The 22,586-nt window shown below is 42.1% G+C and overlaps 2 long non-coding RNA genes across 2 annotated transcripts in view; one reads left to right on the forward strand and one right to left on the reverse strand.

The window, feature by feature from the left end:
- The window catches only part of LOC309336137, a 72,581-nt gene that overhangs the window by 37,124 nt on the left and 12,871 nt on the right, over positions 1 to 22,586 (forward strand). The gene's annotated exons all lie outside the window — the stretch shown is intronic.
- Positions 14,476 to 18,432, reverse strand: LOC309334776. Its single transcript, XR_014153267.1, has 2 exons — positions 18,123 to 18,432; positions 14,476 to 14,758 (listed from the first exon to the last, which is right to left on the reverse strand). It is a non-coding gene; the product is annotated as an uncharacterized lncRNA (long non-coding RNA).

Genomic DNA, 22,586 nt, shown 5'->3' on the forward strand with positions numbered 1-22,586 from the left:
AAATCCCAGTACACGAGTGGAAGTTTATTCACTCATGCATGAGCAGCATATACAACCCCAAGTCAATAAAATGTGGCTGTATCTGATTATATATGGCTGAAGCCAAGGCCCAAAAATAAAAGGATGCCCAGCAGCAGATAACCAAGTCATTACTGCCATTGGGACTATAAATTAGTGGCAGCAGAGAAAAAGGTGATGGGAGATTATGGAACTTTTTATCACCCAACAAGACTTCTGAAGCAAATAGGTCAGCCTTAGTGAAATCTGAGGTGCTAATAGCAGACTCATGAGCATGTTCATCTCCAAAACCTGGAACTGAAATATTCTCTTCCCTTTTATTTACTTGGTTGAGTCGGTGTGGTTAGATGAAGGATGCAGCAGCAGCAGCAGCAGCAGCAGCAGCAACAATAGTCTTTCCGGCACTGCCCACTGGGATTATTCCCTCTCACAATTTGTAGGTAGCTGAATATTAGGAAGTATGTTTCTCCCTTCTTAAAGATACTTAATGCAATCAACTGCAAGTAGAAAATCCTGTCAACAGGCACAGTACATTTCCTAAGCAAGGAGAGTGGCACAGCTGGTGGAGCATTCAGAGAACCCTGGATAATATATTGCTAGGGAAATGTTGGGGTGATTTGAGTTAATTATGGTGATGATTATATAGTTATTTATACCCCGCCTTTCTTCCTGATGGGACTCAAGGCAACTTACAGATAAAAATAAGAACTGCTAAAAGCATAGTGGGAAACCGATCATTAAAAACAATTAAACATTCTTAGAATTTAAAATATCTGCCTGCCTATCTACCTACGATATATTAAAACTATACAAATAATTACAATGAAAACACCATGCCTGGGATAATTTTCCCTAAGGGGGAAGAGAGCTGCACAAGTCAAAATTGTCACTGCTTATTGGGCAACTTTGCTCAGGATAGACATGGAGTTGTCTCATGTTAAAGCCGTGTAGGGGAGAGTCAGGCCCTGATTGTCACCTAATGAGAGTCTCTCTTGCTGGGAAATGAGATGTCATTACAGATGCCTGACCTGGCAGAATGATGTCTTGACCAGAGGCCTCTGGCCAGTGAAGAGCTTGGTCAAGGAGAGTCTAGCTCAAAATGAATTGACCACTAATGAATTGATACTGATGCCGATTCAGGATTCTACCCTCTCCCTGGCTGAAAAGCACAAGTTATGAAGGCATGTCATTTGAATATTCTCTATACAGGATGGATGTAAACCAAGCACTTGGGAAGAGGAATATTTGGCCCATTATAGATAGTAATATCCTAGAAGCATACCTAAAATGAATATTTCAGGCCTTTCTATATGACAAAAATAAGGAAAGAAAAAAGAATCTCTTAGTTGGTGGGCGGGGAAGCCATGGTCTCTTTATGCAAGGTCTGAAAATACAAAGACAATGCTAGAGAACTAAATTAGTTGTAAATAAAATAAAATAAAATACTAAAATAAAAGTGAGATTGAGTAGATGCATTTTATGGTCTGTGAGAAGCTGATGCATCGGTGATATGCAATCACCAAAGGCAGGGTTATGATGGATGCCCCCACAGACCTTCCTTCTGTTTATGGCATGGGAAAGGTCAATTTTTGTCCTGTACAATGTGTCACTGCTAAAAATATGACTCCAATAATTTATGGCAAATTGCTCTGCTAATTTACCACAAACTATAAATAACACTGCTTGAAAACAGCACAATATGCTCCTACAATAAACAAGGGAACTATTCGCTTGATTCAAACCATATTGATGATAACATGTTAATTGGCACGGCCTAGTCTTTGAATTGTGTATTCTCAGGAATGTGCTTTCCCACTTTCAGCCAGCATTCATGTGCCATTTTGGGTACAATTAGATAAACCTACTGGCAAAGTTACACTTCTTAGGTGATGAGAAAGCATTGACACAAGCTAGATCTGGGCCTTCAACTATGTCCATGCTGTGTAGGATGCCAATAGCATTCTGGAACCCTCAAGCTTCTTTTTGAAGCAAACTTCTATATATTAATGCTGCAGGGGGAAAAGGAGCTGAATACTTGACAACAAGTTATCCACAAAGTGAAAAAAGAAGTGAGCCAATTGATTATGACAATCAATATTTCAGATCTCATAGTTTCTAAATTTATATATTGATACACCAGCTAACAACAACAGCAACCAATTTATCATTTATATGCTGCCCATCTAACTGGGTTTCCCCTGCCACTCTGGGCAGCTCCCAAGGGAATATTAAAAACACAATAAAACATTAAAAACTTCTCTATACAGGGCTGCCTTCAGATGTCTTCTAGGTCAGATAGTTGTTGATTTCCTTGACATCAGACAGGAGAGTGTTCCACAGGGTGGGTGTGACTACCGAGAAGGCCCTCTGCCTGGTTCCCTGTAACTTCACTTCTTGCAGTGAGGGAACTGCCAAAAGGCCCTTGGAGCTGGACTTCAGTGTCTAGGCTGAAAGATGGAGGTAGAGATGCTCCTTCAGGTATAAAAAGAAGAAGCAAGGCTTGATATGGGGCTTATATCCCTAGGATAGTTATACGGAGATAACAAGAACCTCCACACAAACAATTCAATAATTTTGCCACATAGAGATAATGTTATCAGGACTTTCTCAAACCATAGTAAACTTGCCTCACTTTCCAACATACTACAGTTTTGGGTGGATTCCAAATCAAGAACTGAAATGAGCTACTTTGGACAGATTTGGCACTTATTCAAGTCAAAACAGGATCTCTGCAAAATTCCCTAATCCAAAGTGGGCACCTCCGAAGTGATTTGGTGATTCAGATTCAACAACAACTATGCAGATACTGTGTCTGCAAAAACTGAAACATTTCTCCCCTGGCTTGTCAAACAAAAATGCAGGGATACTTGGACATAGCAACAACAACAACAACAACAACAAAGATTCTGCACATTCAAGTATTTCTGTCCACACATCCACCTCTGTCAAATCAGCTTTACACTCAGTTTCTCTGAACTGTGGTGCCAATTCAGCAGAACACGAGCTTGAATCTGCCCACCTACATTGACCATAACTCCCACACCCAGTCTTCTAATATTTTCTTGGGGCACTTCCACAATTTTCCCAATGAAACCAAAGGGAGGGAAGAAATTCCCTTTAATCCCCTCCCTATTTTAATGCAACCTAGCACAAAAGCCCCCAAGCTCTATCTATTGGGGGGGGGGGTGCTACGATGTTTGCAAATTCCATTCAATTCTGCCAAACCTATAATCTTTTAGAATTTCCCTAAGGTCGTGAATGAAGGAGGAACAATCCCCCCCAACTGGGATTTGGATTCATACCTAAACCAAATTGGCCATCCTACAAAGCAAGCTGTTTTCTGCAGCACCAAATCAGGATCCGATCTGAATCTTGTGGTCGGTGCACATTTCTTTACCTTAATGGTCCCTTAGGGATGGAAACACCAAGTATAAATATTTCAATAAAGAATAAACAAACTTTTCTGAAAGGTGCAGTTAAACCTTTTCTATTCCATTCTCTTTAGAACTTCACCATGCCCTGTTCCCCTTGCCTTTCTGTGATCACCCTGTCCTGTGCAATATTTAGAAGAAAAACTGTAGCTGGAACTAACTGTAAAGAAAATATGCAGTGTGTTCACCTTCCATAGCCTCTCAGCCTCCAAAATTCATATCCATTATATGCAAAATTTATGGCAATGGCACATGAAAGCTACTACCTTTCAGGCATCTACCACCATCAACTCAGTAACTATCCCTTATGATAAGGTTCCGATCTCCAGTTGCTCTCCGATGATTGGATATTCCAGTGACTGCTAGGAGACCTACCTATGTGTGTTGAAAAATGTTGTGAGACTGACCAAGCCTTTTTGTCAATGGCTTAAAGCTTAGATAAGCTCAGAGTGTTTAAATTGGCAATTCTAATAGCTACCCGAATCCAATTCAATTCACTGCGGCTTGACTTGTAAAGCAATTGGTGATACAGCGTTAATGCCAACTAATCTGATAAAAATTGACACAGTGACAGTGCTTGGCCGTTAGTACAGACAGCCCTTTATGTTATTGTAAATCCATTGTAGTTTTACAAGTTATCAGGGCGAGTTCATGAAAGGGCAGAAAATTTCCCCTCGCTACACAGCCAGATAAGGTGACTGAGCCTGCGAGGCAACCTGCAGTCTCCTGCCACGTTTCTGCCAAACAAGCCACTGAATTCAAGAGCATCAAAAGGCAAAATTCATCACAACTAATTTCTATTTGCCGTCTATTAGGCTACATTGTTTTGTCCTCAACGTCAGGTTAAATAATGAACCTCTTGGAATAGAGTAAATTAACCTCCACTTTATGTTCATGTCATTGTCAAATGGAAACATCACTTGTACAAATGAAAAAGATTCATTAGTAACACTAATGCATAAGCTGCACTCTAGTAAAAGATAAGAGCGATTGAGGTCCTGTCATAATGCAGTGTCGAACTGCCGGCTTGTTATTTATGACGCCTGCCATAATCTTTGGAGATTATTTTCAGCAATGGTAATTAGCACACAATGCATCAAGAACAATTATGGAACAATGTCTTTGCTTGACAGGTACGCCACACAGCTGCGGGCGGGCTGTGATCCATGAGAAATTCAATCAAATCTGCATGCTGCCAGGAGTTTATTAATATTTCTCCTTTCTGAAGCAGCTTGAAAGGCAGCTATGCTTGACCAGCCACCCAAAAATACTTAGCAATGTGACATGAGCATGTTCCTTGTTAACATGTACCTGTTAGCACCAAGACTTCCCAGGCACTTAGACCAGATGAGAAAATGTCAGTTCATTTGCAGCTTGTAACATCAAGGGGGCAAGTCTGTTCATGTCTACATTTCCACTTTCTCTCTGTTATTCAGATAGTATGAATATCGTTAAATTAAAATGTCAGATCAAAATGCTGATCTGGCTTAAATCAATGACATCATCTCTGAAGGATGACCTGTGCTGCCCAGGAGGGCATCTGCCTCATTGAATACCTGGCCTACCTATTAAATTAGGATAAGCAACATCCATTGAGTTCCATATGTCCTTAAGGCCAACTGTCAGTAGCTTCATGACACTATGCACCTTACTAAGCACTCTGAGGGCATAGAGGAAAGACTCTCAGCCTTACAGCTGTGGGACACTATCCCTGGGAGAATCATCAAAGCCCATGCATTGGGGGATCAACTCCTGTTATTTCTACGCTGTGGGAACCACAGCATCCTGTTCCCCAGAGTGGCCAACAAGAACTTCCAAGAAGCCCAGAAGAAGGACATCAAGGCACTAGCTCTCTCTTATTCTGGCTGCCCAGCAGCTGCATGGTTTTTGTGTGTGATGTGAAATGAGTCTTGAAGTGAGTTTCATAGCAAGTTCAGCTCCAAGCAGTAGACTTCTTCCTCCAGAGATGGTTCTTCTCTCCCCACCCCTCCTCTAGTTGCCAACATTCTGTTACTTTGGAGGGACAAAGAAACATAACCCAGGAAGGGCCTGTGCGGACAACAGCAGACTTGATTCTTCATGGCTGGACCTGAGAACAACTAGGCAGGTGCCTATAGGGTTTCTTGGCATGACTGAGGTTCCTGCGTGCGATGGAAACCTCTTCCCCTCTTCTCCTCATGCATGCCCTCCAATATGTTATGGGGTTTCCCCTCCCTCCAACCTTTCAAAGCAGAGTTGGGGATGGCAGATTTGAAGGGCCACAGGTTTCACATCCCTGCAGTAGCAGGCAGGCCTCTGCAGAGCTTGTTTGAGGCCTGGGGGTGGGAGTATTGATAGAATAAACTCAAACAAAAAAGAAGCTGGTCCCTGGTGGGGCACTGTGGCCAGCCTAACCCTCCAAGACCTGGGGAAATGTGCCTGCCTGCCTCCTCCCCCTGCATGGGCTTAGTAGCAGCTATGTCTTTGCATGAGTTTATGCACGGGCAATTTGTGTCTGTGTTCACAGAGTGAAGACGTGCATTGTGTTCCCCAGAGATTCTTGCAGTATACAACCATCACTATCTCCATCATAATAACATACATTTTAAGCATAGAAAGGCGCAGCACCACTGATACAGTCATATTACATTACTAATCCTCATGGTGAAAACAGCAACTTCTCCAGTTGTACAATTCAGGAGGTTTGAAATTCCAAGCCATTATCATGACTAAAGCCTGGGCTGTGGGGTGGAAGATTTGAAGGGTGGAAGATCAGGTTTTCAATCTTGTTTTAATTTACTTTTTTATATATTAAAAAGTCAATGTTAAGCAAATCATAGAAACTAAACATAGTACATACTATGGACTTGGGATGGTTGGCACCAATTTGCATGTACATGTTCATAGATGTATATCATTGACATAACATTTACATGGATAAGCTGCATAACAGGCTATGAGGGTCATGTCACATTTCTTTTGTGATGTCACTTGAGCCAGAAAAAACTCTCTTTGGGATTTTTCAATTATCTGGAGAAACTGACGAATGGTGTGGGTGGGTGTGATATTAGAAATTCTGCAAAAATCCAGTGCAAATTCAAATTTGCAACCCTGCTCTTCAAAACCATAATATTAAGATTGGAAACCATGGCATTTAAACATGAAATACATTAGAGAACTTCTGTGTGCATGGCTTCTGTTTTCTGACCTTTTCAGCTGCTTTCCTGTTTTGATTTCAAAGTTTTCTAGCCTCGGTCAGGAGATGGTGGATTCTCCGTGTTAATGAACACTGCCACTCGATTGAGATGTCAGTAAGGGTCCTGCAAGGCACACAATAGTGACTGAGAGAATATTTGCAGCCCAATGGACTGTGGTAATATGTTGCCTGCTCTTGTCATACAGCCTCGTTAAGATAGTTTGCCTGGAGCTCCAAGAAATGGGAGACAGAAATTTGCTGCACCGTCCTATGTGCCAGGTTAGCATGGTTTGAAGCCTGGAAAGTGGCTCTATCTGAGCAATCCGTTGGCACCCTCCTGCTTTTACCTTGCATTTGCTAGTGGTTTCACTAATGGTGCAGCGGGAGGTACATCACCTTCAGTTTTGCCACTGCACAAATTTAGACCAAAACACTGTGTATCTGAAGATAATTGTACCTAGGAGGCCCTGTTTCCAATGAGTGTGTGGGGGGGTCTTTATCCTGATATTATTCCAAGTTGTCTCTGGCGATTGTTCCTCTCCTCACACAGTTCTTCCAGTTGTGCTGTGGGAAGAGCAAAACAAACAAGGAAATAAATAAGTGTTGTCAATGAGAGTCCTTTTGCATTTGCGTTCTTGATTTGCGTACTTAATAGCGATGTATTCCTCTGGAAGACAGAGCGCGGGTGGACTTGTCTCTATCTCCCTGCTCTGTCCCAAATTCCCCTTTGCTAATTGTGACGCTATTTCCCAGCTATTCTTTGGTGGCTCACATTCTCTCTGAATATCTCCAGGTATTTGACACTCAACAGACAGCTGATATCTTGGAATATTTGCAGTCTGCAGCCACATTCAATATGTGAAAGTATTGTTTGCTGATTTGAAAAAATGGTACATCGTAGGTGGTTTTCAGATTTTCTGCATTCAGGGAACATTTTCTAGAACTGGGTGAAATGTCCTCTAGCTCACTCCACAAATTAGTTCAACTTGGGCATTCGAAAAGCCCAATTACCCTCTTTCCATAAACCTCCATGCTTCTGTCCCTACTGCCATATGCTGCTCTTTCATCTTTCCCCCTTAAGAAGCAACTTACCTTAGGAGTGACTCCCAAGTGGTGGGAGGCAGGACAGAAAGTCAGGAGGCCAGGAGAACCTTGAATATAACCTCTATGGTGCCTAGCAGAAACATGTTCTGTAGGTCATTTCCCACCAGGTATTGTGGACATTATCTTGGGAAAGGAAGAGGGGATAATGGGTGGTTGCATGCAGATGAATGGAAGAGGGAGACCTCACAGGGTCTTTCCTCAACTGTAAAGCTTGCCCTATTTTCCACAGAGGATCATGGAGCACATAGCCAAACCCTGTAATCCCTGGCAGTAGATAATGCCTGGCAGGAACATCATTTGTAGCTGATAAATGGTCCTGCCAGATCTTTCCTGGTCCACGTTCTTGCCCACCACTTCCTGTTACCTCTTTTACAAAAGGTAAGCCTCTTTTGCTTCATAAAAATAGAGCACTGGCAGGGAAGTGGTGGAAGTTTGGTGTGAGCCCTATCTCAGTTTGGCTCCAGATCATAGTGGATTGGCCCCAACTTGAAATATGAGCATCTGCTTTCATGTAGAACATTCCTCCATAGCATGCAGATAGGGCAGGGTATATTGCAATGTTGTTTTTGTGAGCACAAGGATGTATTTCAAAAACCAAAAAGAAACTGCACCATACAAAGTGAGCATGGCATGGCACAGAGATGTCCCCAGGTCCACTAGCTCCACTTCATATGGAATGAGACTGGAACCCAGAAGCACACCTGCCCCAACTGGAGCCCAACTTGCTTGGATTTCTGCTCAGGTAGAACTCTGATCCATTTCTCTTTGTAGAGACAAAATGGGATAAACCCATGTATGCCACCCTGTACTCCTTAGATGAAAAGGAACATGATAAATAACTTAACAATCCATTACGGCTGCAACCTATTTCATTCTGCTGTAGGTTCCTTTAATTAGTTAAGCTTCAGTTTTGCAGACAGTTTCATGAATCTGAATCTTGTTAATTGCAGTGTGCATTAAGTACTGGGCGGGGTGTAACTTTGTGCAGAATTGCAACCATTAATTCATCACAATGAAAACATAAAATAGAAAACAACCTTTAATACATTGCAAGTATGAGAAGACAGAACTCGTCCTGTCCACTAAAATATTGAGCCCACTTTGACTTGGAACATGTTCCTTCTAATGTAGAGCCCATTCAGCTAAACCTTGACCAAAATCCATTTAATGCCTATTCAAGAAATCTGTTTTCCAGTTACAATTCAGGCCCCCATTGCTGATTTGAGGAACCAAACTAATTTCATGTGGTTCTCCCAACACCCCTCATGACATTTATGACATATTTTTCTGTTTAGAAGGAATGATCTTTTCCAGATGCCAGCTGATCTGAAACTACCTAATGAGATTTCCACAGATGTAGAGAGGTTTTTTAAAAAATGGTATTTTATATATTTTTTCCACAAAGGATGATGCTCTCCAACACAAATATTTCTGTTCCAAAAAACATTACAAATATACTTGGATGAGTGCTGAATTAATGAACACTTGTTCGATGAGAAAAAGAGAGAGGCAGTGTTGTCAGTTCTTTTACTCTTTTTTGGTTTCAAAATCTCAATGTGCAATTATACTTAGGCTAGAATATAGTCACTGAAGTCCATGGGACTTCTTTCCAAGGAAGCAAGCTTTAAATTTGGCCTGTTAGTATACTTAAACACTGTTAGAAAGGCAGTTTTAAGAGATAAAATGAACATTGTTCATTTTATTCCATATATATCTCTACAATTCCATAGTTCTCTGCCCAATAAGACTATGATTTTGAGCTGCAGATTTCAAAATGACTTGCACTAATTATTATCAACAATATAATGTAAATTGTGATTTCTTAGTGGAAACAGAAAAGTCACACCACATGTAATGATTCTTTTCTTTCCCCTCTAAATGTGTGTGTGTGTGTGTGTGTGTGTGTGTAGGGGAAGGAAATAAATATATTTGGGTGGTGGTTTTGTGTGTGTGTTATTTTGGGATTGCAATAAACATTATGAATTTTTAATATCCAGGGGAGTGATTTGATTCTTAATCCCTATCCAATTCCTACCTCCAGATATATCCATCACTGACCTTACTGCTGTTCTGCCTCAGTTTCCCAAAGATACAAACTCCCTCAGTTTAGGTCTCCAGCTCCTTTTCAAGATGCAGAAATTTTACACCAGCTACCGATATCCTTCTGATTATGCAGAGTAGCACATTCAGTCAAATCGACTCTAACCCATGAAAGCTTAGACCATGTAGGCTGTGCTCAAAGCATGCTTTAGCATGTCAAGAACAAGTCAAGGTGAGCCTCAGCCTCATGCACTTCCCTCTCCCCTCTCCTCTTCTGGCACAGCTTAGCTTCTATTTTTGAGTAGCCCCAGTTTGGGCTACATAAAAACTCTAAACCTGGGCTATGAGACCTGTGGCCCTCCAGATGTTTCTAGACTACAACTGCAATCACCCTTGACCCTTGATCATGTTGACTAGGGCTGATGGGAGTAGGAATCTAACAACATCTAGAGGGCTACAGGTTCCCTACCCTAAGCAATGGCTATGGTTTGTTTCATAACCCATTGTTTGAAGTTGGCTTGCTTTAAACAAGCCATACTTAAGGTTTGTTGTATTTGGATGAAATGACAACGGGCAGTCAATCAAAAATGGAATCTGAAGCTTCTGAACTCCTCCTGTGTGGTGTAGTGGTTAAGAGCGGTAGTCACGTAATCTGGGGAACCGGGTTCGCGTCTCCACTCCTCCACATGCAGCTGCTGGGTGACCTTGGGCCAGTCACACTTCTCTGAAGTCTCTCAGCCCCACTCACCTCACAGAGTGTTTGTTGTGGGGGAGGAAGGGAAAGGAGATTGTTAGCCGCTTTGAGACTCCTGAAGGGGAGTGAAAGGCGGGATATCAAATCCAAACTCTTCTTCTTCTTCTTCTTCTCCTTACAGCAGCACTGCAGGATGGGGGGGGGGGGGAGCATGCAAATGCAAAGGGGGACAGACCTATTCCCATAATAGTAAACCATGGTTTACTGTGACATCCAAGAGAAAAGACAAACCTTTCTTTTCTGTAGCAAACTGACCCAGGCTAGTCCTCTGGAAGTTGTTCACATTAAGTGTGTGGAGCTCCCATATACCACCTGACAAGCGATTTTCTGTGCTTGATTAATTTTAATGTGCTGAATAATAGATAGGATGTTGCATAGGCTCCAGTTAACCCTTTAAGCGTACCTTACATAACTTTACATAACTATTAAGTTCAAATATCTTTGATTTTCCTCTGCATTCATATTCTGTTCCTTAGTAAGTTGACCTCTTCCCACACCCAGTTACAATTTGGGGGGCGGGAATTGCAGTAGAGTCTGGAAATATTTAAACGTTATCCTTCTCACTGTTGTCAGAGCAGAACACCCACAATTGAGCATGTGAGGCCAGGCCCGTTCCAGCTCTGAGATCAGCTTCACAGATGTCTGTCACCTGTTTCTAAGGAAATGTGCAAGTGTTTGGGAAAGTGCAGAGCCTCATTGTTGTTGTGGGAATCTGAAACCACTCTGAACTCTGCCCTGACATTGCTTGTCAAAAATATTTAAAAAGAAATAGCAACATTCTTTCGTCAGTCATTAGCCAGGACCTGCACTAAAGGCTCTGCCCTGTAAAATTCCAGAATGACTGGCAAGGATTTGAGTGGCAGGAGAGGCAGCTCAAATCCTAGAAGGCCTTTTCAAGGACCATGAGGACTTTGACAGCCAACCCTCTGCTTAGGATAACTGGTTTCCCCAAAGATACTTAACTTTGGGGATGGGAAGGTTATTTGTTTGCAGGGGTCATGACTTGAATACCGTAGTTCTCCATTTGTGAGTCAATTCAGCAGAATCGTTCAAGTTCGGCCTGACTTGCATATGATTTCCTTTTCCTCTAGTATACTTTCAATAACTGCTCTTTTGCTGTGTTGATAAAAGTGAGGTTTGTGTTATGTTTATATTTCATGATGCTCTTTAGAGGGTGGAAAGGTGCAGCATAAATCCTAGCGCAAACATACAAATGACAAAGCTGTTCCTGTACCGGTTAAAGTGAGATGTACCACTTAAAGCTGTAGAGGGAGGGGGTATGTAGGGTGGGTGGTGCAAATTTGGATGCTTCCCCCACCAGGAAGGCTATTGGGACATATAAAAAAGTGTGTCAGGGAATGACCAAACGCTTCTTCCTGACATGCAAGTTTCTACACATTGGGAGTTTTAAATCAGGTGACCATTCACACATGCCTCATTCTGAGGTGTACAACCTAGGAAAAGCTTTCGCCAGATTACGACTCCATAAACTGATCCTTTCTGAAGTTCAGACTACAGGCAAATGCTATGCTAAACATGTTGCGATGCTTGTGCAATGGGCCATGACATGATTTACTACCATGTACATAAATATTTTGGAAAAGAAAATATATCACAGAAAACTGAATCTTTGACCTGGTCCGGTTTTTATGGATGAGTGCCAGGATTGTGTCAGAAATCCATTACTGAGTCAGTCTGTAAGGATTTATCCTTCCAAATGTGGCACGCTTTCATTATGTTCACTGTTATTTTCCCCCACCATGCACACAGGGAACTGTGTTACTGCAAATAAAAAGGGTGGACTGTTTTTAATATTAATCATTTACACAGCACTTTTATGGCCAAATTCCAAACAGATTTATTCAGCAGTAAGTCTCACTCAGTTCCATGGGACTTCCTTTCTAGGAGGTATGCATATGAACCTAGGAAGCTGCCTTATACTGAGACAGACCATTGGTCCACCCAGCTCAGTATTGTCTACGCTGATTGGCAGCAGCTCTCCAAGGTTTCACTCGTTACCAGCTCTACCTGGAGATGTCGTGGATTGAACCTGGGACATCTTGCATGCAAAGCAAATGCTCTGCCACTGAGCTACTGCCCTTTGGATCACAGCCTTAGGCAACCCTGCACATATTTACCAAGAGGGAAGTCCTCACAGAGGGAAAGCTTCTTTCCCACAGTTCCCTTCCCCCGTGGCCAATCTGGCAGAGTAAAATGGCCACTTTGGGCAGCAGTTGCTAGGGTAGTATGGAATGGTGCTGAGGTGTTGGAGGGTAAATGTTGGGCTATGTACACAATATCTTCTTCTTCTTCTTTGGCAATCACTCGTAGCCGAGTAAGATTGTCTTCCATAAACACAGTTTTAACAATGAGTCCTTAAGTGACTGTGGAGGCCAATTCTGGATCCATACGTCCTTCCACAGTGGGGACATTGGTTTCCAGTCGGGAGTTGATCATGGTGTGGATTTGCCAAGCCTGCCTTTCTCTTAGCGTGTTTCTCCCTTGTGTCCTGAGTTCGAGTGTCTTCAAAGCCCATGACACCTTTGGTAAAGGCTGTTCTCCAACTGGAGTGCTCGCAGGCCAGTGTTTCCCAGTTGTCAGTGTTTATACTACTTTTTTTAGATTTGCACAATATACATATAAAGCACATCCCAAGCACATTTCCCGCCTCAAAGAATTCTGGGCCTTGTAGTTTGTTAAGGGTTACTGGGAATTGCAACTCTGGGAGGGGTAAATAACAGTGCCTGGAATTCTTTGAGGGAAAGTGTCTTTAGTGTGTACATAGCCTATGTGTTCAACTAGGCCTGCCCTGTATTACCTAAACTGGCTGGCTGGTACACTGGGCAATGCTATCCCATTACCAGTGCCAAAGGAAGATTTAACTGCCAGCGCAGTTGGTTTCTAGCGGCAAGAAGTAGGGTGCCAACGAGGCTCACATGTTTCCTCCTTCAGCAGTGTGATGGATACAGAATAATCTGCTGGACCCTCAGGCAGGATGTTTATTGGGCTCTCTGCTTGAAGGCATCTCCCCCCCCCCACTTCATGGTTCTGGAAGATGATGGACATGTTAGCTGTGGTTGTGCAGAATTTCTGCCTTCTCCTGTGGCCCTTGCAGCTTCTTCTCCCACTCCTTGTTCTTTATGTTGTAGAGTGGTGAAGTCACTGTGGAGAAGGCCAATCTCTATTGCACAGTGAGGCATCCTGAGCAAGGGGCATCAGACAACGTAGGAGTAGGGGTTGGCAGAGGAGCAGAAGAAGCTGGTAGTCAGATATGCCTACATTAGACTTCATGAAAATAAATAATGCTAGCTTCTCGCAGTCCATTACCCACATAGATTTTTGGGCTTTAAAGGAACCTTCTGATGCAGAACCAGGAAAGGAGAAAACATAAGCAAGGAAGTTGGAAATCAGCCTCTTTGGCGTGAAGCCAACTTCACAGCTCTGGTAAAGATGACTAAGATTCTACTATTGTGCTACAAGGGCAGCAAATTGGTGCTATGGGGAATTCTTTAATGCTCTGATTCCCCCTATAATGCTAGAATGCAGCATTATTTTAGTATCATAAATTCTATTAAGCAAGACTCTTGCTTAAAGTTGTGGGGGATTAGAGGCCAACTGAAGGCATTTCTTCAAAAAGAAGTCGTGTGAAGCTGGATTGGAAGGAACTTGGCCTCAGCAACTAACCAACTTGTTTATTTCATGCAAAAGAATGGAGCAGAATGTTGATCTTGCTAGTGAGCTGTTGAGCAAGGCTGCCCTGCACATTTTATACCTCACCAAGTCGAAAACAATTCTCCAGCCCTACACTGTGGTCTGCTAGGTTCTTGACAAACTTTTCTGAATCCCCAAGCAATCAACAAGCATAGCTTGTTATATTATTTCTTGGGTGGAATTCTGTAAGCGGCTGGTGAGCTCTGCTCAGCTTAGGAAGTAAGAGGTTAGGTGAAGGACTGTCAAGGTAGAAAGCAATAGATTTATTTAAGAGATGTACAGTATGTTGAAAGATCCAGGCCAGAGAGGTCTAGATAAACAAGGCTTTGCAGAATTCTGAAAGGGTGGAGGTATCCAATGTGCTGCCTTCCAGATGTTGTCCATCAGTGTGGCTAATGGAGAGGGATGATGGGAGTGGTAGTCCAGCAACATCTGGTGGATACCATGTCAGCTACCCCTGTTTTAAAATGCTTCCTTATACTCATGGATGTGTTACATTCATGCACGCATACATGTTCTCAGAACCTGGATTAAGAAGAAAAACTTTAGTTTCTTTTCGCCAAAATGGAAAGGAAACTGAAGGCAATAAATAAGGGAAATCATTATGTACTAGTTTAAAGCGAGATGTTTTCCATTCAGCAATTTTCAGAAGCATCTGGAAAAAATCTTATTATGGATGAGGCATGCCATGATATCTACAACGAATATTTCTGCTGCACATATCCATCCACTCTCCATGCTCCGTCAAGTGCTACACACATTTAGATGCTTATAAAGCATCAAGTAAATATAAAAGTTCCCATGATTTATATAAAAACAAAAATGATAACGTGCTTTAAGTGCTCACATTTCTTTTTGTTTATTCTTATTTTCTTGTGCATGTGAATATCTGTAGATTGTCTTTGGTTTGTTGCAGTCATCTCCTGAAAAAGCACTATGAGTTGAACTAAAAAAAAGAAGTCTATTTAGAAAATTTCGCAGTCATGGGATAGGAAGATAGTTTCCCTTACGGATCACTGATTGCTTAAAGAACAGGAAGTGCTATGTAGACATGCCTCCATCATGGGCTGAAACAGTTCCGGCTTCTCAGCCCCAATCCCTTGCCTACGAGGTCCTTAGTGGGCTTGCTGACTGGATAAACCTGGCACCATATGGACATCATGTCATTTATGTTCCTGGTACTACACTTAAATGAGAACGTTTTGTGCAAATCTTTTGTAGGCAGCTGTGACAGCCCTTTGGGACTAAAAAGTAGGGCAGGAGAACTCTACACAACAAAATAAATGTAGGAGTAAATGGAAATGGACAGTTCTTACAATGGAGCTTCCAGAAAAAGGCAACCAAAATGACCAAGGAATTGGAACACCAAAGCATTTGGAGCTTCTGCATTTAGGAACAAAAATAATGTCAGAAAGGGTGTACATGGTAAAGGTTTATAAAATTATGCATATTGTGAAAAAAAGTGGGCAGAACAAGTGTTGTTCATTTATTTGCAGATTTATAAATCACTTCACAGCTACCAAAGCAATGCACAAGAAGATAAAAATAAGATAAATCATGGATTCAAAAACTAAAAGCTATAAAATCATTTCTACCATTGTAGAATTAATAGTCCAAAATATGACTTCGTGGAAAGCCTTCTTAAACAAAAGTGTCTTCAATAGTTACATATTCTTTCTCCCCACCCCAACACAACAGAATTCAAGGTCACCCAATGAAATTGACTGGCAGTAGATTCAAACACTCAAACTAAAGCACCTTATCAATACTGAGCTAATTTATGGTTTGTAGACCACTCCAGAGAATTCCTTTAGACATGATTGCTGGTTCCAGGTTCAGAAGTGTATACCTCTGAACGCTGCTTGCTGGGAAGTGGCAAGAGCAGTTGAAGGATATTATCCTCCTGTCCTACTTGTGGGCTTACCAGCAGCATGAGATTGGCCACTGCAAGAAACTGGAGGCTGGACTAGACAGATCTTTGGCTTGATGCAGCAGACTAGCCTAACAACTCCTATCACAAGGATCACTTGGATAATTTATGTGAAGAGCCCTGGATTCTCTCAGAAAAAGAGGGAGACATTGGGTCTGGGGAACAGAAAGTTTCCTTGAGTTCCTAGGGAAGGCAAATAGGATTACACCCAATGTAGAAGTGGATGATGATGATGATGAAAATTACAATATACAAAGCTGATCAAAGATGTCTTAGCATAAGTTTGTATAATCCAGTATGTTCATATCTGCTTTTGAGGTATTATCATATCCATTTATGAGCTGCTATGTTGTAGGGCTTTGTGTGTCTATTAAAAGGCAAAGTGTTTCTGAGAGGGAAGGTGGATTGCAAGGAATCTTGCTAATGAAAATCGATAGCATAAAAATCATAATCAGCAGATGCAAATATTTATGCTGCTGAAATAATTAGGGGACTTGCCCAATCATCTCCATGTTGCTAAGCTCCTCCAAAACCACCTTGATTGATTTCTAGCTGCCGCCACCCTGGAGGCTTGTCTCTAGAAGCAGGTCATTTATAGTTATGATAATTCATTTTGGTCCTGTAGGTTTACAACTTAGCAGTATATCTTAGTGACTTCTTGGGAAGTATAAAGTTTATAATAGATCCATGTTTTGATTCTAGCCAGGATTAATTGCAGTCTAGTCTGTTCCAAGGTTTTATACCACCCAGAAGATCCATGCTTTCCCCAGCATTACTGTGGCACCTTTTTTTGCTTTAGATAAAACTGGATGCTAAGTTTATGCTCCCCCCCCTATCCTATCCCCTCCCACTTCCTACCTCCTTTGTTTTGAAGCCTCATAAGTGTGAATGCTGGAATTTGGTCGGTTATTGTAGACACCCCAAGCTAGACATGAGATTCACTGCTTATGCTGTGCGCTCCAAGGTTGGGGCAAACAAGGAGTCAGGAGAGGATAGGTGGACTCCAAGGTTACTTGGAGACTGTCTGCTAGTAGTTTAGAAAAGCCCAGAGCAAGAGCCTAAGATCTGTGGTTTTCTTAGCAGACATGGACATAGCTCAGTGGCAGAGTGTCTGCCTTTCATGTGTAAGGTCCCAGGTTCAATCCCTGGAATGGAACAGCTTCATTCAGTGCTGACAGGGAAATCTCAAGCCTGTTTTCTCCGATTCCCCCCACCCCATGCACAGGGACATAACATGAAGCTTTGCCCCTCTCATAAGTCTCTTAGACCCACAGACATATTGAAGCAGACATTATATTTCCCACACTGTTGGAAAAATAGATCATTTGGTGTCTGGATGCCTGTGCCTAAGGCATGGGGGAAAGGGGTTATAGAAGAGAAATGCAATAGCAGCACCTCTTTTAATCCCAAGGCTACGGCTCTTGTTCGACCTCCAAGGCTATATAACAACCCATTTATTGCTTTCATTTTGGGTTTAACACAGGGGGAGGAAAAACTACGCTTACCTGTGTACGCATGTACACAAAGTCCTCAGCCATTCTTGTGCTGTGCTCCTTCTTTACAAAAAGCCCATCTAAATACCAGAGTCACAGACGGAGAATGGAACGTAGCATGACATTCAGGAAGACACACGTTTTCCTTCTGCATGCCTTTTCCTTATACTCTGGGGGAAAGGAGGACCTTTTACTGTGGCCTCCATGCATCCCTCTCCTCTTCTCTGTTCCCTTTGCTTTTCAGAAGCCAGAGCAGCGAATTTTCCATTCTCTGGAGGACCCACCAAATGGAACGGGACAGACAAAGGCAGCGTTGCTATTAATCTTAAACTTTTATCTCCTATTAGTGTGTCAATAAGCAAACCTTTTCTTCTGCCACCCTTTGATATACTGGACGTGTGTCAGAGGAAAAACACGGGCCATCCATATCTTATCTTATATTAAGGAGAGTCGTTGAGAAACATACCTTCATTACTGCGACAGTCGTGTCAAAAAGAATCGACTTATTGTCAGTGCATCTAACCTAACAATGTTAATGGACCCTTCAGGCATCTCCTCCTCCTCATTTGTTTCTTACATGCCTATCAAAGAGACAATGCAAGGTAGTTACCAAGCTCTGGGGAGTGGTGTGTGTATGTGTTAAGAGAGTCCATGACAGCTCTTTGGGCTGCTCATAATGAAGTGAGATGAGTGTGTGGGAGGAGGGAAAGGAGAAGCATTTTGACAGTACCAGAGACCAAGAATGGTACTTCAGCCATCTTGGCAGCTCTCTTTACTCCAAGGTTCTTATTGGTCCAAGTGTTTCATCTGGAGTGACATCACCATCCTTTCTTCTAATCTTCCATTGCATAGCTGTGAAGGTAAGCCATTTTTACAAATGCTCAGTTATAGACATCTTAAGTTATAGATTCCTTAAGAATGGACATAACTATGCAGTGGTTGCTGAAAATGGTCTTCCCACCTTTCTCCAATACAGTGGTACCTCGGGTTACAGACGCTTCAGGTTACAGACTCGGCTAACCCAGAAATAGTACCTTGGGTCAAGAACTTTGCTTCAGGATGAGAACAGAAATCGCGTGGCGGCAGCGTGGCAGCAGTGAGAGGCCCCATTAGCTAAAGTGGTGCTTCAGGTTAAGAACAGTTTCAGGTTAAGAATGGACCTCCGGAACGAATTAAGTTCTTAACCCGAGGTACCACTGCATGCACAAGTCTGGCTTTCCTAATTCTTCAAGTACTTAATTAGCTGCCCCTGCCACACAATACTCGTCCTCACGCACATAGCTCTTCCATTCACATCACAATGTTCCCTGTTATTTCCTTGCCAAAGTACACAAAATAATGCAACCCAGCCTCCAGTAGAAATAATTTGTAGAAATACCATAAGAGGAAAAACCAAAGGTACTGCTACCACTGACACGTGTGAAACTGTAAAGTTTCAAGCACTTGCTTAGTGATTTGGTGATGGCAGCAGTATAAGGCCTAGCTATATATTATGTGAAGATCTGTGATGTTGTTGAAATTAATAATAATAATAATAATAATAATAATAATAATAATAATAATAATTTATTATTTCCCCAGCCACTCTAGGTGGCCCCCAACAGAATATAAAAACACGATAAAACATCAAACATTAAAAAGTTCCCTAAACAGGGCTGCCTTCAGATGTCTTCTAAAAGTCAGTTGTTTATTTCCTTCGCATCTGATGGGAGGGCGTTCCACAGGGCGGGTGTCACTATCAAGAAGGCCCTCTGCCTGGTTCCCTGTAACCTCACTTCTCTCAGTGAGGGAACTGCCAGAAGGCCCTCGACGCTTGACCTCAGTGTGTGCAACATTTTTCTATCTCTGCTGCATTTCATTGTCTGCTGCTTCCAGGGGGTGAGGGTCGCTGAATGCAATGACCTCACATTTTAGTAAATGTTACCTGGGAATCACACAAGGCAGATAAGGTTTAATGGCAGCTGTGCATTCTCCATGCATAACATCTAGCTACGCCTTAAAACTCTTTTCTGCCAGAGAAGGTGTCTTCTGGTTCCATTAGAGAGGTGTTCTTGACTATTCTTACACATTTTCAAATTCAGCTGCTCTAGCCATGCTGCATTAGTTTTTATGGAATGCACATTCTCATCCACACTGGAATGTGATTCTGACACACATCTCAATGTGTAAGCAAATCAGTGTGGTGTAGACTGAGGGCCAAAAAATCTGAAGAGCAGTTTGTGCTTTCAGAAAGCACATGGGAATTTGGTGGGTGAGGTGGGGCCAGTGGGTATTAGTATATAAGTAAGAAAACAATATGGAAGAGTTAAATGTAACAATCACATAAATATCAGAATAGCATAAATATTATCATTAACTTAATTTATTTTACTCTTCACTGTAAGGAAAAAGATTTCATATAACAGTTTCTCTTCAAATTTTGTTTACTAAGTCACAGGGGGAAATCATCCATTCATTCTACCATCACCCCATTTTTCCTCCTGTGTGTATGTTTTTATCAGCCATATCACAGCTCAAAAGAGAATCACATCATTGGCATCAACTTTATTTTTGTATTATCAAAACGATCATGAAAACACGAGGAGATAATTGAAGCCACATATATATGTGCCTGAGTGTAAGCCTTTGACAAACTTGTATGGCAGACTGAACAATGAATCCCAAGTTTGGTAAAAAATAGCCACAGCAAAGTTTGTCATCTTGCAAAAATTAGTGACAACCGAGCCCTATTGGATTACTTTCAAAAGTTGTCCAAAATCTTTTCCTCAGATTTGCTCACAATTTTATCCTGCCACAGGTTCTTTGCTTATCCACAACTCACAGTCTCTAAGATGGTCATTTTCTATATCAGCCTGCCCCACCCTGGTACCCTCCAGATATTTTAGACTACAGTTCCCAGTATTGGCTGCTGCTGCTGGGACTTATAGTCCAAAATATCCAGAGGGCACAAGATTGGGGAATGATTAATTTATTAACACCTTTCTATGCAAGCCCATTAAGCCACATGACTGTTTATTATTTGGGAGTATTTTAAAAATAGAAAGTATTATTATCATAATCATTACATATACATTCTAGAAACAAAGATAACCCAAACCCACACTGAGGAAAAAGAACTTTCCCTGGAGACCCCTGAAAATACATTATGAAAACCTGTATTCCCATATATACACCAGTACTTAGAACAGTATACATCTGTAAAACACGTTCTTATCAAGTGATCCACAAGCTAGTATGAAGCCTTCAAACTGGTCTTTGGTTTTCTGGAGTATTGTGAGTGAAACAAAGCTCACCATCCTCCAGTAAAGTGTCGTTGTGCTTTGGGAAAATTTATGCCCCATCTACTACCCCAAGTTCTCAAGGTAGTTTACAATATATTTAAAACACAACAAATTAGACAATGATCGTTTCTTATGGATATGACATACCTTCTCACATGCTGTAATCAATAAAGTTGTGGCCTTTTCCTTGCCCATTATATACTGTGTCCATGTGTCTTTATTCCCCAAGCGGGGATCGGGTCCTCGAATCACAAGGCCTCTCCTCCTCACAGAGGGGATGGGTTGTGAGCGGGAGACGATTCCCACGTCATGCAGGGGGCGTTCCGCCCCCTGCTTCAACTCCCTGGCTGGCGTGCCACGCCCCTCCCCAGTTGGGCACCCAATAGGGAAGCTTGACGGGGGCATGGCTTGCCGCTCAAATGCGGCCGCGCCAGCCATCCCAGCCACTGCACACACATTTTCTTCGAGTCACCCACCCACCACTCCCTTTTAGAGTTTAGCTTTTCCTGAAACTTTGCTATGGACCTCTGGTTGATCACCCTGTTTGACCAGGGGGCCTGGTAGGAGTTTTTTCCAATTGGCTAAATTGGCCCGGCTTCTTGGTTTTTTTCACCTACCTCGTAGCAACCGTCACAACTTTCGTGGTATTTGGCGGTTAGGCATTGGAATGTGTTGTTGGTGTTTCGGGGGGCAAGGTGTGGCCATCGCCTACCCCATCAATTTTGGGTATTTCGCTAAAGGAATCCAGCGGTCGTGGATCCTGTCCGATGCCCGTGTGGCGGGGGGCCATGGCACGACCCTCGGTGACATCAGGAGAGAGCCTATAGTTGTATTAGCATCAACAGGCTCCCCCTACTGGTGGTTAACCCCTTCTCCATGGTCCAATGCCTAAGCCAATACCTTCTCACGTGCTGTAATCAATAAAGTTGTGGCCTTTTCCTTGCCCATTAACCTTATATACTGTGTCCACGTGTCTTTATTCCCCAAGCGGGGATCGGGTCCTCAAATCACAATTATCGTTTCTTATGGATATGACATTCAGATGAGCACGTTCTTCAAGCCATTGGGTTCACTCAGATTTTCAAGCTACTGATTATGTTTAATGTAATTCTTTAATGTAGGGATGGGGAGCCTCAGGCCTGAAGGCTCTTATGATGTGTGAATTGAGGGTTTTTTTAATCACTTGTTGTTTTGAAATTCACATCCATCAGCATGGGCCTTTTCATTCCCTGATTTCTATTCAAATGCATTTTAGAGAACAAATGAAATGAAGTCATAATAATAAAAATAATGCTATACATGTGCATGGCGGAGAAAGGGTATTTTGAATATGGATTTTGTGTCAAGGTATGAGAGAGAGAGAAGGAGAGATCACCTTAGTGACCCAGGTTTAACTATAAAGCATATTTTTCAAATGAGCAAACTTCTTAAATAACGTGGAAGGGGCCCTTTTTACCCTTAATGTGCGGAAAATGATACAAGTTACTTTGCAAAGGAAAAAGTGTGCTAATGTGCCAACAGCAATTGAATTCCACTGGCCTTCTATTCATTAAACTTCCATTGCTCTGCACATAATTCATCTCAGCTCAGTTATACTCCTCAAGGGTCTGCTACTAAAATAAAGAAGTAATCACTTCTATGTCGCCAAA

The sequence above is a fragment of the Podarcis erhardii genome (assembly GCF_964252035.2).
Source record: "Podarcis erhardii genome assembly, chromosome: 2".
In the NCBI taxonomy this organism is placed as follows: domain Eukaryota; kingdom Metazoa; phylum Chordata; class Lepidosauria; order Squamata; family Lacertidae; genus Podarcis; species Podarcis erhardii.